This window comes from Dasypus novemcinctus, chromosome 26 (assembly GCF_030445035.2).
Source record: "Dasypus novemcinctus isolate mDasNov1 chromosome 26, mDasNov1.1.hap2, whole genome shotgun sequence".
Lineage (NCBI taxonomy): Eukaryota > Metazoa > Chordata > Mammalia > Cingulata > Dasypodidae > Dasypus > Dasypus novemcinctus.
Window position 1 is genome coordinate 16,981,747 of NC_080698.1, and position 27,788 is coordinate 17,009,534.

Below are 27,788 nucleotides of genomic sequence, written 5' to 3' on the forward strand. Positions count from 1 at the left end.
GAAAAAAGTAAAACGCTTTCTTATTACAGCAAAGGCCCATAAGCTACACAGAATATATAGCACTGATGTTTGATAAACATGAAAAAAAAAGAAAAACCAAATGTGAGGCACATTTCACCTTTAGGTTTCCTAAATCTCATTGACCTTGGATGTATTACCAGAGAGGGAAAAGCCCAACAGTCAACAGATTATTCTAGGTCACCATTTTAATCAAAATCAAAGGAAAAGTGCCAAGGAAGCTATTTGTCAGAAAAGAAACGCTTGCATGAAGACAATTGGTGAATTCAGCAACACCTTCCCAACATGGCCATCCTCAAGCTGATCAGGGCAGAAAGTAACAAGCCCAACGACAGTTTATCCCAGGACAGACGTGGATGCTCCAACGACACAGCAGTTACTCATTCATTCACCAAACACATCCCACTGCCTGCAGACATAAGGCGGAACTCCTGCCTGATGAGAACTGATGGTTTTGTAATGCATATTGAAGAGCTTTCTGAATTCCTATGGCCAACACCCAGAGTTGCAGATATCTTTCTGAAACTAGCACTGGGTGATACAACATCTTGGTAATAATCTTTATGTGTATCCATTCCATTTTCCCATCTAGGAATGCCCATTGAGAAATCCCTAGAGTACAGGGAACAAATACTTTCTTATCCGTGTGCCATGAGTCCTCATGCAATACTGAATGCAGAGGAAGCAAATGGTATGTATTTAATGATGGGAACTATGAATTCATTTTTAACAGCTTTTTTGAGATGTAATTCACATATCATATAATTCCCCTCTGTAAAAATGTAAAATTCATAGGTTAGTAGAGTCACAAAGTTTTGCCACCATCACCACAATCAAATTTAGAACATTTTCATCCACGCAAAAAGAAATCCCTCACCCATTAGCAGACACTCATCTACTTTCTGTCTCTAAAGCATGTATCGAAACTTCCATTTTATTTCTTTTTTATCGAGATATCATTCATCTATCATAAAATTTCTCTTTAAAGTGTACAATAGTGTTTTTTAGTAAAATCACAAAGTTGTGCAACCATTACTACTATTTCTAGAGATTTTCATTACCCCAAAAAGAAACCCCACACTCTTTAGCAGTGACTCCCCAGTTTCCTACTCCGGCAACCACTAATTTACTTCCTATATTTATGGATTTGCTTATTCTGGACATTTTTTATCAATGGTATAATATAATATGTGGTATTTTACATCTGACTTCTTTCACTCAGCTTATTTTTTTTTTAAGATTCATCCATGTTGGACTGTGTCAATGCTCTATTCCTTTGTATGGCTGAATAATATTCCACTGTATGTATATACCAATGATGGATATTTGGGTTGTTTCCGCTTTGGAGTATTATGAATAACAATGCTATGTGCATTCATATACAAGTTCTTACATGGACATATGTTTTCATTTATCTTGTCTAAATATCTAAAATGGAATTTCTCAGTCATCTGGTAATTCTATGTTTAACCTTTTGAGGAACTGTCATACTGTTTTCCAAAGCGACTACTTCATTTTACATCCCTACCAGCAGCGTATAAGGGTGCCAATTTCTCTGCATTTCCCCCAAACTTGTTATATGTCTTTTTGAGTACAGCCCTGTCAGTGGGTGTGAAAGGTTAACTCACTGTGGTTTTGATTTGCATTTCCCTGACAACTAATGAGTTTAAACAGTTTTTCATGTTCTTATTGACCATTTGTAAATATTCTTTGGAGGTTTCTCACCCAGAAATGACCCAAATGTCTATCAGCAGATGACCTGATAAACAAAATATCTCATATCCTTACAATGAAATATTATTGGGCCATAAAAAAAAAAAGAAGTACTGATATACACTACAGCATGGATGAACCTTGAAAACACTGGGCTAAGCAACTAGTCACCAAAGGCCACACTCATACTACATGATTTCATTTATATAAAATGTCTAGTACAGGCAAATCCATAGAGACAAAAACTAAATTAATGACAACTAGGGGCTGGGGAAGGGTGTGACTGGGGAGTAACTGCTAAATGGCACGGGAGTTTCTTTTAGGGGTGATGAAAATATTCTAGAATTAGATAGTGATGGTTGTACCAATTTGTAAATATACTAAAACCAATGGGTTTTACATTTTAAGTGGGTATGATAAAAATTCTATCTCAAGAAAACTGTCAAAAATGAAGTGAGAACATAAAGTGAAACACCCTTCCTCCACCAGCCCCTTACCATTCAACCACACCCAAACAACGTCCACAGGAGTATCTATGGCCTTCAGCTAAGCAACCGCTGCCAAACTTCTTGGGAGAAAGGTTTAGCAACTGTTTTCGAACACTGTATGTATCCTTGATGTTGGCAAATCTTTGTCCTTTGAAGGTGACTGGGGCTTCTGAGAAGATTCATGTATATTTAGCGACAAACGTGATGAATCTGAATGATGCGACTGGAAACCATCTTTACTAAGAGTGACCAAAACTAAGATTTGTTTTCTTATGAACTTTATAAACTGGCCAAAAGGGAATTCCAAAGAGAAATTGCCAAAATGCTTCGAGCTGAGGTAGCAACACTGGAAGGACAACTCTGTCATGGATAGGCAATGTGCCTGTCACCCTGATCCTTTGTTTCCACATCTGCAAAATGGAGATAATTATGAGCCCAACTCGAAGGTTTCCCATGAGGAATAACTGAGATAATGCATCAAGTGCCAAGCATGAGAGAGAGGGGAGGACGTTAAGAAGTTAAGGGAGGAGGGAAGAAAATGGGGAGGTTAGAAGGGAAGGAGAGAATAGATATAGGATAGATAAATGGTTATCTATCCAATTTACAGTCACCCAGTGTCTCCCTCATGCTCATAAAGTACCAAAAAAGTAAGACACAGTCTGTGCTCACAGACCATGCAGACAAGTAAACCGAGAGTAACAATACTATGGTATAAGGGTTATGACAGAAGTCATAGCCAGGTGGCTAGAAATGCAGAAAGGACCTAACCCAGGTGGGGGGCATGTAGAAAAACATCCCAAACCAAGGGGCCACCACTGAGATGCATCTTAAGAACAAATGAGAGTCAGTCCCATGAAGACTGATGCAAAGAGAAGAGAAAGTATAAAAGCCTAGAAACAAGATACCAGACCTATTAAAGAATAGTAATAGCAAAAGTCTATCTAGCCCTAAGTTCTTTGAAGCCTCACATCTGCCCTTGAGGGTGGCACTATGATGATCTCCATTAATGGATGAGCAAATGGAGACATAAAGTGATGAAACAGCTGCCCAGGTCACCCAGCACAGACAGTAGGACCAAAGCTTGACTCAAACCACTACACTATGTGGCCCCTGAATTGACACAAATACTTCAGGAGGGCTGGAGAAGGGAGTGTTTGGGGAAGGAGGGAGTAGTGGTAAAAGCAGACAGATGGGTAGGCAATTATGACAGCTAGAGCAATTCTCAAAATTAAGGACTAGCCATCCTAACTAGGTTCCTCACTCAGAGGTGGTTGTGACAGATGCTTCCAGTTCTTACATTTGTTAAGAAGCAAAATCTCCTTTCCAAATAGTCACTTTATTAGTCAATAAATGACTTCAGCATGATCAAACATACTCTAATAATTGGCCTAAAATTTAGTGTTCAGAAACTTCTCAAATCCATACTTACATTGAGTTTTCAGTCTCTTTTAATTTTAAGACATTCAAATTTGAGCAGGGAGAGATATCCTTGTTTCCACTATTAATTCTTGAGTAAAATGCCTTAATCCTCTGTTTAGTAGGGAGTAGGGATTAGAGTAGGGAGGGGATTAGAAATAAGAGATCTCAATCTATCTCTCTTTAGCTGTTCTACTTTCAATTTAAGAAATTCAACTCAATCAAGTTTCAAAAATTGTTTTACAAGATTTTCATCATTAGTGATATATTTAACATAGACTGTAAGAGATGGAGATCCATTTAATTTTCACATAAAGGTAATATAAAGCAGAAAGGAAGAAAAATATTAATTAATGTGACCTGGCAACCTACTGCCTCAGTCTCCCACTCCTGGGTTAAGCAGGAAAAAGGAAACCAGCTTAAGCCAATCCTAATAGCCAGTAAAAAGAATGCACAAGAAAAGCTAAGTCAATACCAACTCAGCACTAAATTCCATATCTTATGAGGCAAAAGGAGCAGGTAAAAGCCAAAACAGTTGGAATGTGATGGGGGAAACAGTTAATCCAAAACTGGGGGACTTATGTGGGAAAGTTAGATGTCTCGGATAGGCTGTAACCTCTGAAGTAACCAATCTATGGGGAAACAGAGGAAGGATTTTCATGCTAGGCTAAGGGGTATAAATTGTGTCATTTTCCTTTGTTCAGGGTGCCAGTCACATTTTCTGGTCGTGCACCCCTTTTCGCAAGATTGAGAATCGATTCTTCTCCACAATCTTCTTCCAGAAGATTTCTTTCTTACACAATTTCAATTTTAAAATATAATACCACTTAATTTTAAAAATCCACCAAAAATAATATCCTCTCCGTGCCTCGGTTTCCTCATGTGTAATAGGAGAAAAATAATAATTCCTACCATATAGCGTTGTTGTGAGAAATAAATGAGTTAATACAAAGCCCTTAGAAAGAACCTGACAGAGTACACACTTACATCAGTCAGGATAAACTAGGATATGTTGTGGTGGCAACAGCAGCAAAACCTCACATTCTGAAAAACATGACCCATCTGCTGACATAGAATCAGAACTTTTAGAGCTCAGAGGGATCTTAAGGATTAGCGTATTAATCTCACTGTACAAATGAGAAAATCAGGTCTATGAGGGTTAAATGACAGGGCCAAGGGCATACATGCAAGGCCAGAATTTCAGTTTCTGGAAACCTGGATTCCAAGCTGGCGTGTATTCCAAAAGGGGTGGCTCTCCAAGTTGACAACAAAGCAAATGACCCTGGAGTCTCACGGAGGGAAGATAGTAAACAACCTAAATCATTTAACTGCCACATAACTAGTCCCTTCAAGAGTTAAACAGCATGGGACACCCCAAGGACAATTTACCAAGACCTCCTTTCTAAGACTTTGGAATTAGACTGTGTAGATATTAGAAAATAAACTCAATAAAATTAGCTCTAAGAAGTCAGGAAGTCTGGCAAAGCCAAAGTACCTTTTCTAAGAGTCAAACGGTAAGAAAAATTATGTACATTTTTCAATTCCCCCTTCCCAAATTATTGAATTTTTTCAGATCAAATCACCTCACCATCCTCAATTATGAAAACACATTTATTTAAAGGAAGCCACCCAACCCCCACTGGACTAATAATCAAGAGCATTCATTTCAGCTGGTTATCTACATCAGGTGTCTACAAACCAACAACCTGCAAGACTGTATTCTAGGATCGTCACTTTGGAATCTTCTAGCCAACACCGTGGTTTTGACTTTCCAAAGCCTCAACCATGCCCCACTTTGGAATCTTCTAGCCAACACCGTGGTTTTGACTTTCCAAAGCCTCAACCATGCCCCTCTGTGGCTTCCAAATTCCCACGTGCTTTGGGATAGGACATGACCATATAATGCTACCTTATGCCTGGGTTCCAGTCAAACTGCTGTCAATTTAGCACTTACACCACAAGCTGGTACAGGTGGCAAAACAGTTAATTCCCTTCAAATATAAAAGGGGTGGTTGGATGAGGGATCAGAAAGCTTTTTAGGCCCCAACCTGATTCTCAGATCACACCCCAGTTGTCCACTAAAGATCAAAGGACAAAAGACAAACTCTCCTTCTCCACAGCCTGCTGCTGAAAAGAAATCAAGGAGTAAGGCCAAGCAGCTATGACAATAGGAACCCAGGATACTCTGCAAGGAGCACAAATAAAATGGATTTTTATCCTGAGACCTGCCTTTTAACCCAGTCTTTTAACCTCTACTTCCCACCCCCACTTAGATGCAAACTTTGAACTCTGCCTTGGATAATAAAACCAGCCCCATATGCAGTTCGCAGAAGGGAAAAAGTTTAAAATCACCAATCTATACTTTAAACATAAGTAAACAGAATAAGAGCTAAATAGCTTAGTCCATCCAACTTCTTCCAAGTCTCTCTCACACATGCAGTTCAGTGATACAGCCCAGAACAATAGACAGTAAGGAGGCCATGAGGACTTCTGCCTCCAGTGGGATGTAGGCTGCATTCTCTGAGAGGTCCTCCTCCTACACTAAAGCTAGAAAAAAGCCAATTCGGAAATCTCCAAGGCAAAGTGACAGTAACAGAGAAAGACAAAGAGAGAGAGAGGAGAGGGAGAGAAACAGGAGCATTCTCAAAATAGAACAGTTAAGCCCATACAGGAATAATGTCAATTCCAACAATGAGCTTGAGAGAGTGAACCGGGACTCTCTGGAGGGAGGAGATTATCCCAACAAGCCTGGATTTACAGAGAGGGTTCAAACAGTCCCGGGGAGATTAGCATGCATTGGTTCCTGACAGGAGCAAACGCAAATCCTTTCTGGAAGGCAGAAAATTGCAAGAGCCCTCAAGGATTCAAAAAAATTTTGTATAATTAAATTCTAACTTACAATAAAATATTACCACAAAGAAAACTTCCATGAGTGAGAATCATATGCAGAATATAAAGTATATTAGAAATGTTCAAATATTAATATTTTAAAAATAAATATAAAATGAAATGAAATAATCAGCATGGAAAAAGCAATTCTCAAAAATGACCAAGCAGATTTGAAAAAGAATAAAAATATGTAATGAAATATATAGTATTTGAAATTAAAATACTAGGGGGTTATATAAGATATCCACTGGAAATCAGAATCAACTAATAAAAGGACAAATCCCACTTGCTTGGAACTTGTAAAGTTTTGGTAATGGATGGTGGTGATGGTAGTACAACAGTGTAAATGTAATTAACAGTACTGAATTATATGTGAATGTGGTTAAAAGGGGAAATTTTTAGGTGTGTGGATGTACTAGAATAAAAAGTAAAAGAAAAAAATAGAAATTAAGTTCAGATTCACACAACATGGATGAACCTAGAAGACAGCATGTTAAGTGATTATATACATATTGGAATAATATAAAAAATAGGACTTTACACCATAGTGAACCCTACTGTAAATGATGGACTATAGTTAATAGTACTACTATAAAATGTTCCTTAATGAATTATAACAAATAAATCACACTAATTCAAGGTGTTAATAACATAGTAGTATATGGGAACTTTGTATTTTTTTATATTTTATGCATGATATTTTTGTTAAGCTACAACTTCTCTAACAAAAATTATTAATTTTTTATTTTAAAAAGTGCAGAAATGCAGCAAAAAAAAAAAAATCTTAGGACTTCCAAGGAACATGGTGGAGAAGAGAGCTCCAGAACTCAGTCCTTCCACCAACACAGGCAGAAACTGTCTGAAATTACTATTTTGAAACTCCAGAAAACAGAGAAGACTAAACAGCATCCAGGGAAGAATAGGAAGAAGAGGCTGATAAATTTCAGTAAGAAGAGTAAACCGCTCTCTCTCTGCAGTAGCTACCAGTGCCCACTCATCATTCTCACAGCAGGCCACCATGAGGCCCACTCCCTGGCTAGCAGCTGGTGACAGAAAGGGACATAAAAATCCTCTTCCCCAACAACAGGGGTAGGCACAGGCAATCACTGATCACAGCATTTCTGTTTGTTGTTTAACTAAACTTCTAATACGTGAGAACATGCTGGTCACAATGAAATCAGATTGGTAATTTTTCTTATAAAAGGATCTTAGTAATGGATCCAAACTCTTTATATGGACTTAAATGTCCAAAGTGATGCTATTGGGTTGGGTGGTGCTGGTCTGTGAGGAGGGGAAGGGGTGTCGGGCTGTCCATGGAAGTGAGGGGAGGGTTGGGGGGAAGGAGCAGGTAAACTATGGGAATTTGTGGATATGTGGTTGAAACTACAACACTGGGAATGTTCTTTTGGCAAATAAGGCAGGGGAGGGTTACTGGTTTAAGGTGTTGGATGTGGGGTCCTGCGGGACAGGTGAACCTGGGGAAGGTCTCTAGGGAATGTGTAGTGTTCATCTTATAGTATGTTCTATCAGTGGGTGGAGACCCACATAATGAGCCAGAAGGTGTTGGACTCCCATCCTGGGGAGTCCTCCTATAATCTCAAAGAGAGGGGCAGGAGTCTCTCAAGAGCACAGGCAGTGTCTAATAGGGGAGGATAGGCCAATATGTCAAGCTCTCATTGTTGCTGCAAGTAACTATGACTCCTGTCCTTCAATGAGTTCATCTTGGTGGTGACTGTGGGTCTTGAGGGGAGGAGGAAAGGGAAATAGAATAGATGGAGTATTGGGGCATTTTGGGGGTAATAGAATTGTTCTACATCATCTTGCAATGATGGATATAGACCATGTTAAATTTCATCAAGATTTATAAAAATGTAAACCATAATATAAATCATTGACTATGTTTAGTAGCAATGTTTCAATATTGCACATCAATTATAACAAATGTACCATCCACATGTGAAATGTTATTAATAGGGGAAAGGGAAAAAGGGGAAGGATGTTGGGTAAATGGAAATCACCTATATTCTCTTTATGACTTTGGTAACCTAAAGCTTCTTTGAAGACAAAATGAAAAAAAATAAGACACTGAGGGAATAAACAGAAGAAAATGTCACTGTACTTAAAAGACAACAGATCTTAGAGTAATGAAAGATATAATGTCAAAAATTTTTTTTTAATTTTATATTTTTTTATTTTTTATTATTTCAATTTTTTAAAATTTGTATTTTATTCATTTTTAAACTATCATTATTATTTCATTTTCTTATTAATTGTATTCAGTTATTTTGTTGGCCTCAATTTTGAAGAAGTTTTGGATCACAGAAGGGTTACAACTGCAGCAGGGGAGGATCATTGCTGCAGACTGTCAGAGATGGGAGATGCATGGGGGGGAGGTTCACCTGGGGTATACCTATGTGTTCAAGTGTTCATGGGGCATTGTCATAGAGGATGGAGACTCACACAATAACCAAAAGAATACTGAATTCCCATCTGGGGAGCTCTGCCACATTCTCTAATGGTACAGCAAGAAGTGACTAGTGGAGGAGGATGAACCATTACCCACCCTTGATAGTGATGATTGTACTTATGAACCTTTTCTTTTGAAATTGAAACTTAGCCTAGTATGGCAGGGTGCCTAAGAGTTACCTCCTGAGAGCCTCCTTGTTGTTCAAATGTGGACTCTCTCTAAGCCAAACTCAGCATACAAATATACTACCTTCCCCTTGGCAAGGGACATGACCCCTGGGGATAAGCCTCCCTGGCACCAAGGGATTACAACCAAGCACCAACTAGCAATGCAACTGGAAAAAGACCTTGACCAAAAGGAGCAAAGAGTAAAGACAAATGAGTTTATATGGCTAAGAGACTCAAAGTGAGTTGTGAGGTCAATTCAGAGGTTATGCTTATGCACATCTCAGCAGTATCTCATTGACTGCCAGAGGAAATATTGCCTCAAATTAGCAGGGCTCCTGAGGGCTCTAGCGACATCCAGACACTACAGGCAGGGCAGAGAGCTCAGAAGTCTGGCACCCTGCCAGAGGTCCCTACTTTGGAATTTATGCTCCTCAGTGTGACAGAGTTGGACTCAGTTGTGGTTTTCCTACACATGGCTCTTCTGCCCCTTCTATCTGAGTACTAGAGTTGATAGATGTATGTACAAGAGACTTAAATCTTTGGGCTTTCCATGTGCCAGCTGGGCTCTGAATCTCAACAGCATTGCAACACCTACTCTCCAGGTCATTGAACTCACCCAGGACAACTAACAAGGAGAGGATGATGGACAACAACCATCCCAAGGAACAAAGAGAGTCTGCAAACACAAGCAAAATAGTCCCATCCATCTGCCCCATGAGCTCTAAGTCCCCCCTCAATTAGAGGCAGAGTGGGCAACACCATCCCAAAATTCTCAGGTTGGGAGATGAACAATGAACTAGAGTAGACTTACAATTACTCTACTATGGGCTTTTTGAGTTATTCTAGCAATCAAAGAACTGTTATCATTGATGTAGAGACAGTGGCCATTGGAGGTTCTGAGGGGAGGAATAGGGAAAAATAGGTGTAATATGGGAGTATTTTCAGGACTTGGGAATTGTCCTGAATGACATTGCAATGACAGATACAGGCTATTATATATCTTGTCATAACTTACAAAATTGTGTGGGAGAGAATGTAAACCACAATGTAAACTATAATACATGCTTAGTGGCAATGCTCCAAAATGTGTTTCTCAATTGTAACAAATGTACCACACTTTAAAAATATACAGATATTTTTTAAAAAGAAGTATTATAAATTTAAAAAAAACAAAATAGAAAATACACCCTTAATGTAAGTGCAGTTTTAATATTTATGAGATCAAATTGGATCAATTATTTTTCCAGTCCCATCTTTCATTTCTCAGCAAAATGTTCTTTTTTAGATCACATTTTAAGACTCCTAACTTCAGAAGGAATTTTGAAATTTTTTTCATGGGATGTTCTATGAGTGATCACAGGTTCACTGTGATTATGAATGATTAGCAAATTCAGATCATCAGGAATCTAGTTCTGAGGGCAACCAGTGGCACAACCAATGTTGCAACCCTCCATGGACAGAGGCAGAGGCAACGGAGATTTAAAGATGCAGCGTTTCCTCAGGGCTATGGGGTGGGGGTGGGGGCAGTTATCTGAAAGGCTATATTTGCTGAGCAGGCCAGAAAAGCTTAGTTTTGGAGCCATCAGAGAAACTCTGACCCCTCTCCCAGGGCACTTTGTAGATGGGCTGCACCCACTTCATGGATGTCTGGTCCTATTCTGGCTAGTAAAGACCTGACTTGGGAAAGTTCTCTCTGGGGTGATCCTCCTCCCAGAATTTGCCTTCCAGGCAAACATAGTGTGAGACAACAAAAGGAGTAGAAAAAAATTATAGAGGAGGAGAGTCTGGGACAAATACCTGCTGGCATCGAACACCTGGGAGAGCAAGGTCTGTCTCCGAAAAAGAGGGACAACCAAACTCCTTTAAACAGGAGACATCCAGACAACAATCAAGGAAAAGTCCAAGATAAGACAGAGGCCCAGAAAGACAGAGAAAACCCTGCATGCTTCATTTGCCTTCCATAAACCTCCCCTATAGGAGGGCTGAAGCTTAAGAAAATCTCTATCTCATCAAGAGCTGGTTACAAAACCAAGAAACAGACATCTCAGAGAATATATCTCAGAGTAAGCATTTTAAAATATTAGTATATTCAGTGTATAACAAGAGTATAAGACAAAAAGACACAAGAATTGATGGGCCCATCCAAAGGAAGAGGATAAAAATACAGAAAACACCAACGAAGAAGACAAGAATGTGGACATACTGAACAAAGCCATTAAAAAACTGCTCTTAAAAATGCTAAAGTACATGAATGAAAACATAGAAAAAGAACTAAAGAATATCAGTAAAACAATGAATGAGCAGTATGAGACTCTAAGTAAATAGATAAGAGAGTTTTAAAAGGAGGTGAAGAGAATTATTGGACTTTAAAAAAAAACCAATAACTGAAATTTGAAATTCCAGGAAGGTTTCTAAGAGAAGATTGGAGCTGGCAAAAATGAAATAAAATAAAATAAATGAACTTGAAGACAAGATACTTGAAATGAGTCAGGCTGAAGTATAGAAAGAAAGAAAATTATTAAAAGTAATAACAGTGTAAGAGAGCTCTGAAATACCATAAGCACACTAATATACACAATATGGGAGTCCCAGAAGGAAAAGAAAAAGAGAAAGGAGCAAGAAGGAATAATCAAAGAAATAATGACAGAGAAATTCCCAAACTTAGCAAAAGACATGAATATACACATCCAAGAAGTTCAGAAATCATCAATCAGATAAACTGAAGAAAAAATACCCATTAATATATTGATTCACTATTGAATGCAAATGACAAGGATAGAGTTCTGAAAGCTGCAAGAGAAAAGTAATGCATTACATAAAAGGGAACCCCAATAAGATTGAGGACCAATTTCTCATCAGAAACCATGTAAGCAAAGAGGCAGTGGGTTGAAATACTTAAATGCTGAAGGAAAAAAAATGCCAGCCAAGAATTTTATATCCATCAAGAGTCTCTTTCAGAAATGAGAGGGCAATTAAGACGTTCTCAGATAAACAAAAGCTGAGGGAGTTCATCACTCCTAGACCTGCCCTATAAGCAATGCTAAGGGGAATTCTTCAAACTGAAACCAAAGGACACTATACAATGGTTCAAAGAAGGATAAATAAAGACCTGTGGTAAAGGTAACCATTTGGGTAATTATAAATGCCAATATTATTGTATGTTTGGTATGTGACTCCACTTCTTCCTATAAGTGCTAAAATGCAAATGCCTGACATGAAATGAAAAAAAAAACTAGGTTTTTGGGCACACAGTGTACAAAGATATAAGTGGTGACAAGTACAAAAAAATGTTGGGGAGACAAAGGGGTATAGGAAAAGTACATGCTAATTAAGTATCAAATCAAATATGACTGTTATATATTTAGGAAGGTAAATTGGTAACCCTATGATAATGACAAGGAAAATAGAAGAAAAATATATCCAGATTATGAGAAGGAACTCAGTATGGTACAACACAGGAAAGCAAATAAATATAAGATAGGCTTTAGCAGAAATGAGAGACAAAAAAGTTATAAGACTTTAAAAAGGATAAATAGCAAATAGAATCAGTAGTGATTTTAAGTCAAAAGGCAGGGATTGGCAGAATGGGTAAAAAAGCATGATCCAACTATATGCTGTCTGCAAGAGACTCACCTTAAATTCACAGATACAAGCAAACTAAGGTTGAATGGATGGAAAAAAATATATATACTATACAAGTGATAACCAAAGAGAGCTGGGGTAGCTAGGCTGATACCAGATGAAAGAGACATTAAGTCAAAAACAGTTACAAGGGACAAAGATGTTCATTATATATTGATAAAGGGTACAATTCAACAGGAAGATGTAACAATTATGAATATATATGCACCCACAAGCAGAACCTCAAAATATATTAAGCAAACACTGATAGATTTGAAAGGAGAAACTGATGGTTCTACATTAATAATAAGAGACTTTAACACACTACTCTCAATAATGGATAGAACATCTAGTCAGAAGATGAGTAAGGAAGTAGAGGGATTGAATGATATATTAAAACAACTAGACCTAACTGACATATACAGAACACTGCAGCTGACAAAAACAGAATACACATTCTTCTCAAGTACACATGGATCATTCTCCAGGGTGGATCATATGTTGGGTCACAAAACAAGTCTCAATAAATTAAAAAATAATGAAATCATACAATGTATATTCTCTGACCACAATGGAATGAAACTAGAAACAATAACAGAGGGAGAAAAGGAAAATTCACAAATAATGCAAATTAAACAATCTACTTTTAAACAACCAATGGGTTAAAGAGGAAACAGAAGCAAAATTAGGAAATATCTTACTGAAAATACATATGAAAATATAATCTATCAAAATTTATGGAATGTGGCAAAGGCAGTGCTGAAAGGGAAATTTATAGCTCTAAATGCTTACATTAGAAAAGAAGACTTTGAATCAGAGATCTAACCTCAAAACTGGATAAACTAGAAAAAGAAGCAAAAACTAAACCCAAAGCAAGCAGAGGAAAGAAATAACAAAGACTGCAATAGAAATAAATGAAATAGAAAATAAAAATAAACGATAAGGAGAATCAACAAAATCAAAAATTGGTTCTTTGAAAAGGGCAATAAAACTGACAGTGAACTCTATTATAAATGATAGACTGACTATACTTAATAGTACAATTATTAAAAATGTTCTTTCATGATTTATAACATCATCTTATTACATTAATGCAAGGTGTTAATAATAGTGTTAATATAGGGGAATTCCATTTTATGCATGATTTTTCTGTAAACCTACAACTTCTCTAATAAACTTTAATTTTAAAAAATCATGATACTCTCAACTGATGCAGAAAAGACATCTGGCAAACCCAGCATCTCTTCTTGGTTAAAAAAAAAAAGCACTTAGAAAACTAGGAATAGAAGGAAACTTCCTCAATTTGATAAAGGGTATTTATGGAAAAACCCACTGCTAACATCATACTAAGTGGTAAACACTTCCTTGGAGATTAAGAAGAAAAGGATGCCTACTTTCACCACTATATTCAACATTGTACTAGAAATTCTAGCCAGAGCAACTGGGCAAGAAAAATAAATAAAAGCCATCCCCATTAGAAAGGAAGAAGTAAAACCTTCCCTATTTTCAGATTACATAACCCTAAACACAGAAAATACTGAAAAATCTATAACAAAGCTCCTAGAGCTACTAAATGCATCCTGCAAAGTGGTAGGGTACAAGAACACCACCAAAACATCAGCAGTGTTTGTATACACAAACAGTGAACATTTGGAAGAAGAAATCAAGAAAACAATTCCATTTACAATAGCAACTAAAAGAATGAAATTCTAGGAATAAATCTAACTGAGGATATAAAGGACTTGTACACAGAAAACTACAAAACACTGCTAAAAGAAATCAAAGACTACCTAAATAAATGGAAGAATACTCCAAGGTCATGGATTGAAAGACTAAATATTATTAATATGTCAATTCTATTCAAAGCAATTTACAGATTGAAAGCAATCCCAATTAAAATTCCAAAAGCCTTCTTTGCAGAAATGGAAAAGCCAATCATCAAATTAATATGGAAGGATAAGGGACCCTGAAGAGCCAAAATCATGTTGAAAATGAAGAATAAAGTTGGATACTCAGACTTCCTGATCCTAAAACTTATTACAAAGCCATGGTAATCAAAACAGCATAGTACTAAAATAAGGACAGACATTTACACCAATAACCATATTCAAATTTCAGAAATCAACCCTCACATTTATGGCCAATGATTTTTGACAAGGGAGCAAAAACTTCAATTGGGCAAGAACAGTCTCCTCAACAAAGGTTACTGAGGAAAATGATTCTCCATATGCAAAAGAATGAAGGTAGACCACTTGCTCACACCGAATGCAAAAATCAATACCAAATGGATCAAAGATCTAAATAGAAGAACCAGAACTAAAAAATCCTAGAAGATAACATAGAGAAGTGTCTTCAGCACCTATTATTAGGCAATTGTTTCTTAGACTTTACATTGAAAACATGGGTATTAAAAATAAATAGATAAATATGACCATCAAAATGTAAAATTTTTGTGCATCAAAGGACTTTATAATGAAAGTAAAATAATACCCTATACAATGGGAGAAAATATTTGAAAACCACATATCTGATAAGGGTTTACTATCCAGAATACATAAAGAAATCCTTCAAATTAAATTTTAAAAGAATTTAAAAATGGGCAAAAGACTTGAAAAAACATTCTCCAAAGTGGATATGTAAATGGCCAAAAAGCACATGAAAAGATGTTCAAAGTCATTAGCCATTAGAGAAATGCAAATCAAAACCAAAATGAGATACCATTTCACACACACTAGAATGGCTACTTTTTTTTTAATGGAAAATTACAAGTGTTGGAGAAGATAGAACGACTCACTCATTGTTGGCGGGAACGTACAAAGGTGCAGCTGCTATGGAAAACAGTTGGTGGTTCCTCTGAAAGTTTAGTATAAAATTATCATGGACCCAGAAATTCCACTTCTAAGTATATACTCAAAAGAACTGAAGGGCACAGCTCAAACAGATACTCACATACCAATGTTTATAGTGGTTTTATTCACAATTGCCAAAAGATGGAAGCAACTCAAGTGTCAATCAACCAACAAACAGATAAATAAAATCTAGTAGACAGATATCATGGAATATTATTCAGACTTGAAAAGTGAATTTCTGGTACATGCAACGACATGGATGAACCTTGAAGATATCATGTTGACCGAAATAAGCCAGACACAAAACGACAAATATTGTATAATCTCATTCATATGAAATGATTAGAATACACAAACTCGTAGAGTCAGATTCTAGAATATACATTACCAGGGGATGGAACTGGGAATGAAAAGTTAAGGTTTAAAGCATGCAGAGTTTCTATTTAGTATGATGTTAAAGTTTTGTTAATGGAGGTGGTGATGATAGCCCAACACTGTGAACAGCACTGAATTATAGCTTTGAATGTGGTTAAAAGGGGTTAAGATTTAGGTGGTTATATATGTTGCTAGAATTTTTTTTTGTATTTTTTATCCCCCCACCCACCCCCGCGGCTTGCTTGTTTTTGCTTTCTGTGTCCATTCGCTGCGTGCTCTTCTGTGTTTTTTACTTGTCTCCCCCCTTTTTTGTTTCATCACCTTGCTGAGTCAGCTCTCCGTGGCGCTTGCAGGTTGGCAGCTCTCTGCGGCATGCTGGTGAGCCTGCCTTCACAAGGAGGCCCTGGGACGCGGACCCAGGGACTCCCATATGGTAGACGGGAGCCCAACTGATTGAGCCACAGCCATTTAAACTGATTGAGCCACAGCCATTTCCCTGTTGCTAGAATTTTTTTTTTTTAATCTATTGTACTGTGCAACACAGTGTTAAACCTTGAACTATAGTTAACAAACATGCTTTCGTCTACTGTAACCAATGTACCACAATAATGTAAGATGATAATAACAGAATGGTATACGGGGGAAGCAGACTTAGCCCAGTGGATAGGGCGTCCGTCTACCACATGGGAGGTCCGCAGTTCAAACCCCGGGCCTCCTTGACCCATGTGGAGCTGGCTCACGCGCAGTGCTGATGCTCATGAGGAGTGCCGTGCCACACAGGGGTACTCCCCACATAGGGGAGCCCCATGCGCAAGGAGTGCACCCTGTAAGGAGAGCCGCCCAGTGAGAAAGAAAGTGCAGCCTGCCCAGGAATGGTGCTGCACACAGAGAGAGCTGACACAACAAGATGAAGCAACAAAAAGAAACACAGATTCCCATGCTGCTGACAACAACAAAAGCAGACAAAAAGAAGAACATGCAGCAAATGGACACAGAGAACAGACAACTGGGGTAGGGGGGAAGGGGAGAGAAATAAATAAAATAAATCTTTAAAAAAAAAAAGAATGGTATATAGGAATCCTATATTTTATGTATGACTTTTTCTATAAACCCACAACTTCTCTAATTAAACAAAAATCCAATAGATGGGGTCTCAAATGGTATACCGAAGCTCATGACAGCATTATTCACAAAGCCAAAAAGTGGAAGCAATGCAAGTGTCTAAGAGCAGACAAATAGGTAAACAAAATGTAGTATATATGTACAATGGAATATCATTCAGTTGTTAAAATGAAGTTCTGAGACGTGTTATATCATGGGAGAACCTAGAAGATATGTTGAGTGAAATAAGCTAGGCACAAAATGATATATATTGTTTGATTCCACATATATGAAATAACAAAAATACACTGATTCACAGAGACAGAAAGTATAGTACAGGTTTGCCAGGAGCTGGGTAGAGGAATGGGAAGTTAATACATAAAGGGTCTGTTTGGGGTGAAGAAAAATTTTTTGTAGCACAACATTGTGAATATGATGAATGCTACTGAATTGCACGCTTGGGAGTGGTTGAGACGGGAAACTGTAAGATACATATGTGTATATACACACATATATAAGCACAATTTTAAAATGATTTAAAAGGTCAAAAATGTACAACACAGAGCAAACCCTAAAGTAAACTAATTATAACAATATTGTTTCCTCAATTGGAACAAAGGTACCACACTAATGCAAAATGTTAATAACAGGGAAAGCTGGGATGGTGTATTTGGGAACTCTGTACTTCCGTACGAATTTTCCATAAGGTTATAAGTACTCTAATAAAACTATTGGAGGAAGGGAAACGGACTTGGCCCAGTGGTTAGGGCGTCCGTCTACCACATGGGAGGCCTGCGGTTCAAACCCCAGGCCTCCTTGACCCGTGTGCAGCTGGCCCATGCGCAGTGCTGATGCGCGCAAGGAGTGCCGTGTCACACGGGGTGCCCCCCGCGTAGGGGAGCCCCATGTGCAAGGAGCGCACCTGTAAGGAGAGCCGCCCAGCGCGAAAGAAAGTGCAGCCTGCCCAGGAATGGCGCTGCCCACATTTCCCATGCCGCTGACGACAACAGAAGAGGACAAAGAAACAAGACGCAGCAAAAAGACACAGAGAACAGACAACTGGGGGGGGGGGGGGGATTAAATAAATAAATAAATCTTAAGAAAAAAAAATTGGAGGAAAAAAGAAGTCATAAAATGGATGCAGCAACAAATAAAACACAACTAAAAATAAAAACCCTATAGTTGGTGTAGCAATTTGATATTGTTTATGAATTCCAAAAATAGATATTGAATGTTTGTAAACTGTTCCTCTGTGCATACTAGATTATATTAGATTCAGAGGTTTCTCTTTTACTTATTTAAATAATGATTAACCCTCCTATAAAGGCGTGTCTGTGGTTTCCTGTCCTTGGACACATAAGAATTGGAGGCAAAGAGATGTGGACTTGGAAAGTCTGGAGCCCGCTTGCTCCCTGTAGACTCAAGATCACCCTTTCCCACAGAGAAAAATAATAATAATAATGATTAAGGCTTTGATTGGGCCACATCAGTAGGTCGTTGAGTCTCCATCCCCCTTGGTGGGTGGAGACTCACAGAGAAAACGACAAGGCAGAGGAGTTGGTTGGAGTCTTGATGCTGGAGTTTAATGCTGGGGCACTGGGAAGTAAATACAAAGAGAAGGAGCTATGTGAAGAAAGAGAGAAGGCTCCATTAGATGTGGCAGAGGTCCCAGGAAGAGAGATAAGCCATTTGCCTGATATTCTACAGCTGGCCTTGTGGGGAGAACAGAGCAGCTGATTCTGGAGAGAAATGAGCCCTGGGAGAGAGACAAGACTTATCCTAGCCTACAGCTGATATCAGAAGAAGCTGGGACCACAGAGCCTGAAGAGGAAGCGGAAGGCTGGACCCTTGCAGATACTGACAGCCATCTTGCTCCAACACCTGGCAACATACTTTGGTGAGGGAAGTAACTTACACTTTGTGGCTGGTAACTGTAACCTTCTACCCCAAATAAATACTTTTATAGAGACCAACAGATTTCTGGTATTTTGTATTAGCATCCCTTTGGCTGACTAATACGGAGCTATAACCCAACAGAACTTGGAACAAAATCTGACTCTAGGAGAAATAGGAAGTCTGAAGAGTTCTATAGGTATTAAATAAATTGAGTCAGTAGGTTAAAAATCTTTCCACAAAGAAATCCCAGATGATTCCAATTTACACAAATTCTTTTAGGGAAAAGAAAAAGAAACCCTCCCCCTATTCATTCTATGAGACTTGAAAATCTTGGCACCAAAGCTAGACATGGACTATACAAGAAAGGTAAGTTATCAACCAAATTTGCACCTAAAAAATGAGTATTATTATCATACTGAATTCAAAAGTATATAGAAAAGCAAATACATCATGACCAAATTGGATTTCTTCTAGGAATTAATGGATAGTTCAACATTAAACAGCCTATTTACGTAAATCACCATATTAACAGAGTAAAGAAGAAAAATTATATGATCAGTTCAATGGGTACAAAGAAAGTCATCATATTTTTAAGGAATCCTAATTTGGGAATAGAAAATGAACTTCCTTAATTTATAGGGCATATCTACAGCAAATTGACAGCAAATGTCATTCTTAATGGTAAAATGTTGGAGACACTCCATTTAAACAGAGGCATAAAATAATGCTGCCCACTATCACTCCTTAAGCAACATTTCTAGACACTTCTACTGGAGAACTGAGTCACAACATTAAGAACAGAAAATAAATAGGAGGAATAATAATCATAAAATAAAAGAAAAATTCTAACATTACTGATGGTATTATATGATTACATAGAAAACCCAAAAGAATATAAATTATTAAAAATAAAAGAATTTAGCACAGTGTCTGGTTATAACAACAATAAGAGAAAATCCACTCAATAGAAGAAAATCAACCTTTATATACTAGTCATAAATAGAAAATACAATTTTTGAAAATACCATTTACAATAGCAACAAAAAATTGGGTACCAAAAATAAATCTAACAAATCCCACCTTTATGGGAAAAATGTTAACACTTTATTTAACAAGACACTGAGGAAGACCAAAGTGAGTAGAAAAATTTATCAAGCTCATGGATTAGAAGACTCAGAGTGACCTATATATAGGTAATATGGTTCTGATCAAAATCCCAGCAGGTGTTTTAGGGGAGAAATTGCCCAGAAGATCTTGAGGTTTATTTGGAAATACAAAAGACCAAGAATGGCAAAGACACTCCTCAAAAAGGTTGCTAGACTGACCTTACCAGGAACCAAAATTTTTACAAAGCATAGTAATTAACATCTACTAGTATTAGTACAACATAGAAAATAAAACAAAATAGAGAACCCAGAAACAGACCCATATGTATGAGAGCACTGTATATATTATGCCACAAACAGCACTGCAAATCAGTAGGAAAAAGACTATCTTTCAATGAATGGTGCTGGGAATATTGAATAATCACATGAAGGAAAAAAACTAAATTATACCATCTAAAAATCAAATCAAGTTGGAATAGCAAGTTAAATGTGAAAAGTAAAAAGAAATATATACGAGAATTTCTTTTTGACATCAAGTTGTGGAAAGATTTATTAAATAGGGCATAAAAAAATGTAGCCATAAAAAATAAAGAGTAAATTTAATTAAGTTAAAATTAGGAACTTTTGTTCAACAAAAGAAAGCCTGAAGTAAGTGAAAAAGCAAGCCCAAACCAAAATATGATGTTTCAAATACATAAAAGTATCAAAAGATTATTATCCAGCATATATAGAGAATTCCTACAAATCAATAATGAAGAGACTGACACTTAATAGAAATGAGCAGGCAGTTAGGCAGTTTATATACAAGAGGAAATATGACCAGCCAGTAAGCAAGAGAAAAGATTCTCTAAATGAACCAGAAAAAAAAAAAAAAAAAGCATATGAAAACCATTATAAGACTTCTGGGAAAATGGCATCAAGTAGGGAGGCAGGACTCAACTCTCTCACAAAAACAAGGCAGCATGGCATGACATGCCCTGAAATTCCCTGACACTGGAATTGCCCTGCATGACACTGCAATGGCAGATACAGGCTGTTACACATTTTGTCAAAACCTATAAAATTGCAAAGAAGATGCAGTTCAAGTGATAGGGCCTCCGCCTACCAGGTTCAATCCTAGGACCCAGGTTCAGTCCTAGGGTCTCCTAGTGAAAAAGATGACGAGAAAGCATGCCTGCACGGCAAGCCAGTGCCTGCATGGCGAGCCGAGTGCCCACGCAAGTAACCGTGTGGCAAGCCAAGTGCCCATGCTGAGTGCCTGCGTGGCAAGCCAGTGCCCACATGGTGAGCTGAGTGCCCACACAGCAAACCAAGTGCCCACGCAAGTGAGTCACACAGAAAGATGATGATGCAACAAAAGAAAGATAAAGGGGAGAGTCAAGGTGAAGCCCAGCAGAGACCGGGAACTGAGGTGGCACAACTGACAGGGAACCTCTCTCCACATCAGAGGTCCCCAAGATCAAATCCCAGTGACTCCTAGAGGAGAAAGACAAGAAGAGAAGACAAAAAGAGAAATAGATACAGAAGATCACATAGCAAATGGACACAGACAGCAAAAAGCAGGGCAAGGGAGGGTGAGGGAAAGAAAAAAAACACAAAAACAAACATGATCTTTGCTCTCAATAAAAATATTTTTAAAAAATAAAATAAAAGTCTACTTAAAAAAAAAAACTATAAAATTGTGCAGGGCAGAGTGTAAACTATAAGGTAGACTATAGTCCAGGGTTAGTAACAATGCTTCAATGTGTATTCCCCAATTGTAACAAATGTGCCACACTAATGAAAGATGCTATTAATATGGGAAAGTATAAGGGGGGGGAGAGAGTGGGGCATATGGGAATCCCCTATATTTTTACATAACATTTATGTAATCTTAAGTGTCTTTAAATATATACATATTTTAAAAAGAAGACACTGGATGAGAATAAAGAACAATTTGAAAGACTGTGAAAAATAGTAACAGACCTAATGGAAATGAAAGACACAATGGATGAGGTTAAAAATACATTAGAGTCATGGAGCAGGTGTAGCGCAGTGGTTGAGCACATGCTTCACATGTATGAGGTCCTGGATTCAACTCCTGGTACCTCCTAACAAAAAAAAACAAAAACAAAAACAAAAATGTATTAGAATAGCACATTTGAATTGATAGAAGATAAAATTAGTGACTTGGAGACTGAGCATCTAAATTTGAAAAGACAGGAAAAGTGAAAAAGAAAGCATGGGAAAATATGGAACAGGATCTCAGGGAACTGACTGACAAGATGAAACTCACAAATATATGCATTATTGGTATCCTAGAAGAACAGAATGGAAAAAGGGCAGAAAGAATATTGAGGAAATAATGACAGGAAACTTCCCAAAACTTATGAAAGACATAAATATCAATATCCAAGAAGGACAACACCGTCTAAAGAGAATAAACCCAAACAGACCTACTCTAAGACACCTACTATTTAGAATGACAAATACCAGAGATAACGAGAGGATTATGAAAGCAGCAAGAGAAAATCAGTGAATCACATAGAAGGAAACTTCAATAAGACTAAGTAGCAATCTCTCATCAGAAACCATGGAGGCAAGAAGAAAGTGGTATGATATATTTAAGGAGCTGAAAGAGAAACACTGTCACCCAAGAATTCTGTATTCAGCAAACCTCCTTCAAAAATGAGTGTGTTTAAAGTCTTCACAGACAAACAAAAACTGATAGAGGATGTTACCAAAAGACCAGAGATATGAAAGGGAGTGCTATAGCCTGAAAGGAAAAACAAAGGTGAGAGACTTGGAGAAGAGGGGAGAGATGAAGATTATTAGTAAGCATAAATTAAAGGAAAAAAAATTAGACAATAGTAAGATATGACAATAAGAGCCAAAGGATAGGGAAGTGGACATGGCTCAACTGACAGAGCTTTTGTCTACCATATGAAGGGTCCAGGATTCAATCCCTAGGCCTTCCTGACCTGTGTGGTAAGCTGGCCCAGACGCAGTGCTGTCACGGTCAAGGAATGCCATGCCACACAGGGGGGCCATGCCACACAGGGGTTCCCCATACACAAGGAGTGTGCCCCTCAAGGAGAGCCACCCCATGTGAAAAAAGTGCAGCCCACCCAGGAGTGGTGCCACACACATGGAGAGCTGACTCAACAAAAAAAAAAAGGGACGCAGTTTCCCAGTGCCGCTGGATAATGCAAGTGGACATGGAAGAACACATGGCAAATGGACAGAGAGAGAGGACAACAGGGGGAAGGGGAGAGAAATAAATAAAATAAAATAAAATCTTTAAAAAAAAAAAAAGCCAAAGGATAAAATGGATAATGTAGGTAATGTCTTTACAGTAATAACATTAAATATTAATGGAATGAATTCCCCAATCAAAAGACATAGATTGACAGAACACATTTAAAAATATGAGCCATCTACATGCTGTCTACAAGAGACTTGCCTCAGACATAAGGACACAACAAGGTTGAAAGTGAAAGGTAGGTAAAAGATATTCTCCACAAATAGTAACCAAAAAAGATCTGGAATAGCAATATCAGTATTAGAAAAAACAGATTTTTAAATGCAAAACTTTGATGGAAATGGTCATTATACATTAATAAAAGAGATAATTCACCAAGAAGAAATACTTAAAATAAATATTTATGCATCTAAATTGGGTGCCCCAAAATACATGAGGCACACACTGCAAAAAATGAAGGGAAAAACAGATGTCTCTACAATAATAGCTCAAGACTTCAATATGTCACTATCAGAATTTGATAGAACATCTGAACAGAGGCTCAAAAAGAATATATAGAGCTTAAATAATACGATAAATGATCTAGACCTAACAGATACCTATAGAGCATTATACTCTAAAACAGTAGGATATGCATTCTTTTCAAGTACTCATAGATCCTTCTCCAGGACAGACCATATGTTAAGTTACAAGACAGGTTTCAATCAATTTTATAAGATTGAAACTATACAAAGCACTTTCTCTGATCATAATGGAATGAAGCTGAAATCAACAATGGACAGAAAAAGTGGAAACTCACAAATATATGGAGATTAAACGCCACACTCTTAAATATGCAGTGGGTCAGAGAAGAAAATGCAGGAGAATTCAATAAATATCTTGAGACAAATGAAAACGAGAACACAACATATCAAAACCTATGGGAAGGACTGTTGGGAGATGGCAATGAACTAATAGGCAGAGCTGAATGTTCTCACAAAAACAATGAAGAAAGAACCAAAAGCTGTCCAAGGGACTTGCTTTCGGGGTCAGCAGACCAGGACAGTGCAACACAACTCCCAAGAGGGTGAGGGACAGAGAGGAAGAAACCAAAATGAAAAATGAGTTACCAAACCCTGTGGTGGCGAGTAAGGCGTCCCCTTCCCCCACCCCCAAGACAGTAAAGCTGGGGTAAAACACCTGGTTCACTGCAGCCGACTGAGAGGAGAACAGACATCTTCCTCCCTGTTGGCTGTTTCAAGGGAAAAGGAAATGGAAGTAGGGGTGCTTTTCTTCAGTGAATTCGGTAAGCAGAGCCCACTTTGAATCTCTGTTCTGTAAATTCAACACAGGAACACAGGAAAGCTGAGACTACACCACCTCTATGGAAAGGTACGCTGACTAGCACCATCTGCTGACTGCTCTGGAAGTTGCATGGACAAAAATTGTTTGCCTTCTCTGTATCAAAACCCAGGAAGAAAATCTGTGCCCCCCTAGTGAGTCCCTGGCCCAATTGTGAAAACTTAAGCTGGACAATTTTAAAGACTAACAATAAGATGAACAAAATATCAAAGAAGAGCTGTGAAGAAAAAAAAGAAAATTAGCCATCAGAGTAAATTCATCAACATATTCAGATACCTAGACATCAGCAAAAAATTACAAGCCATATTAGGAAATGGGAAGAGATGGCCCAGTCAAAAGAACAAACCAAATATCCTGAAGAGATGCAAGATTTAAGACAATTAATCACTGATAATCACACAACTCTCCTAAATCATTTCCAAGACTTTAAAGAATATATGACCAAAGAAATAAGGATATTAAGAAGGCACTGAGAGAGCATAAAGATCAATTTGAAAGCCTACAAAGAAAAGTAACAAATCTTATGGGAATGAAAGTCACAGTGGATGAGATTTAAAATATACTAGTGGCACATAAGAGCAGAATTGAATTGCTTGAAGACAGAATTAGTGATTTCAAAGGCAGAACATCTGAACTAGAAAAGACAGGAGAACAGGAAGAGAATGGAAAAAAATGGAACAGAATCTCAGGAAATTGAATGACAATGCAAAATGCACAAATATTCACATTATTGGTATCCCAAAAGGAGAAGAGAATGGAAAAGGGGCAGAAATAATATTTGAGGAAATAATGACTGAAGACTTCCCAACCCTTATGAAGGACAAAAATATCAATATCCAGGAAGGACAACGCACCCCAAAGAGAATAAATCTGAATAGACCTACTCCAAGACACCTACTATTCAGTATGACAAATATCAGAGACAAAGAGAGGATTCTGAAAGCAGCAAGAGAAAAGCAATGCATCACATACAAAGGAAGCTTGGTAAGATTAAGTGCCAACCTCTCATCAGAATCCATGGAGTTGAGAAGAAAGTGGTATGATGTATTTAAGGTACTGAAAGAGAAAAACTATCACCCAAGAATTCTGTATCCAGCAAAGCTGTCCTTCAAAAATGAGGGTGAGTTCAAAGTCTTCATAGACAAACAAAAACTGATAGACTATGTTACCAAAAGACCAGATTTGCAAGAGATGGTAAAGGAAGTGCTGCAACCTGAAAGGAAAAAACATGGGTGAGAGATCTGGAGAAGAGTTTAGAAATGAAGATTATTAGGAAGGACAAACCAGAGGATAGAAGACAGACCATAGAACGATATGACAACAGAGAGCCAACGGCACTGGGAAACTGGAGGAACTGGAAAAAGAACAGCAAACTAATTCCAAATCAAGCTGAAGGAGAGAGAGAATAAAGACTGGCAGAAATAAATGAAATAGAGAACAACAGCAACAACAACCAAAAAAAAAAAAATCAACAAAACAAGAAGTTGTTTTTTTGAGAATACCAACAAAATTCACAAAGCCTTAGCTAGACTGAAAAAGAAAGGCAAATAAATGAAATCAGAAATAAGAGGGGACATTACCACTGACACCGCAGAAATAATTGTGATCATAAGAGGATACTATGCACAACTGTATGACAACAAACTAGACAACAGAGATGAAACGGACTAATTCCTAGAAACACAAGAACAACCTACACTGACCCTAGACGAAGTGTAAGACCTCAAGAAAACAATCACCAGTAAAAAGATTAGAACAGTCATCAACACCTCCCAAGGGGTCTCCTTGCCCCGCCCTGCCCCGCCTGCTCGGTGGCAGAGGCAGTGGCGGCAGCAGCTGTCTCTTCCTCTCCACCACCTCCTCCCCGACTCGTTTGCCGCTGGCAGTGTTGGCAGGGAGGGGGACAATAGTTTGTAGACACCCACCCCTGCCTTGGAGAAGATACATCGAATAAAGATTGAAACTTTTTACAGATGCCTTTGTAAAATATGTGGGATAGTGCTATGTTTTGAATCACAAAGGATTTCACAATTTGAGGTGAATAGGAGTGGAGAACTGGACAAAAACAGATTTTGTAATCTCTACATCATGATTTTTGGCTCCCCAGTTGTGGCCTAGTCTTACTGTGTGGGGAAAATTCATGCTAAAAATCTGAAAGCACCTAAAGGGTGAATATGATCATATTTCTCTACCAAATTCTCAGCCTGATAAGGAGAATCCTTTGTTGTCAACCTAACGAAGCATTCAAAGAAAAGAGATGACTCTTTTCAAGATGAACTTGAAGATTATATCAAAGTGCAGAAAGCCAGAGACTTTGAGCCAAAGACTTGTTTCAGAAAGATGAGAGAGGACTATTTAGAAACCTATGGGTACAAAGAAGAGGTTGACTCCAGACCCAGATATAGAAAGTTTGAGCAAAGACTCCCATCTGAAACTGTCCAGACTTACCGAAGATCATACAATATTTCACAAACAGTGGAAAACCATTTACCTCTGTGGCTACCAGCTCATGACAGCAGACTGAGACCAGACTCTCTGAGCTACTGTCACCTCCCCAGGGACTACTCAGAAAAACCATTACCCCTGAACATTAGTGAGCAAGAATATAACTGTGGCTCATATTGTGTAGAATCTGGAGTTTACAAACACCTCTCCTTAGAAAACAGTACCAGTTCCCATCAAGCCGGTTACAGACAGACACATCAGAAGAGAAAAAGGCATCAGGAAAAGACAGAGAAAAACCAGAGGAGGAGCTGCCCAAGCATAAGAGGAAAAAAAGTTAGAAGGAAATAGATTTAGACAAACACAAGAGCATCCAAAGAAAGAAAGCAGAGATGGAAACAGTGTCAGTAGAGAAAAGCTTAAGAATCAAAAAGAGAAAAAAAGCCGAAATGTAGCCTCTAAGAAAGAGGAACATAAGTGTAGAAAAGAGAAAAAAGAACAAGGCCAAGAAAGGACAGAGGAGGAAATGCTTTGGGGCAAGTCTATCCTTGGATCTTGAAGCTATTTATTTGGTTTTCCCAAAGTTGAAGTGAAAAAAGTAGTTGAAGGAGTTGATTTCATGAAGTTTGTGGTTATCACTTTTCTAATATGAACAAGT

General features: G+C 37.9%; 1 protein-coding gene, 1 non-coding gene and 1 pseudogene across 21 annotated transcripts in view; 2 read left to right on the forward strand and 1 right to left on the reverse strand.

Moving 5' to 3' along the window:
* The window catches only part of ERC2 (ELKS/RAB6-interacting/CAST family member 2), a 999,838-nt gene that overhangs the window by 783,226 nt on the left and 188,824 nt on the right, over positions 1–27,788 (reverse strand). The window lies entirely within an intron of this gene.
* On the forward strand, positions 304–27,735 carry LOC139437672 (lysine-rich coiled-coil protein 1-like; annotated as a pseudogene).
* Positions 18,418–18,548, forward strand: LOC111763332 (small nucleolar RNA SNORA38). Its single transcript, XR_002796217.1, has one exon. It is a non-coding gene; the product is annotated as a small nucleolar RNA SNORA38 (small nucleolar RNA).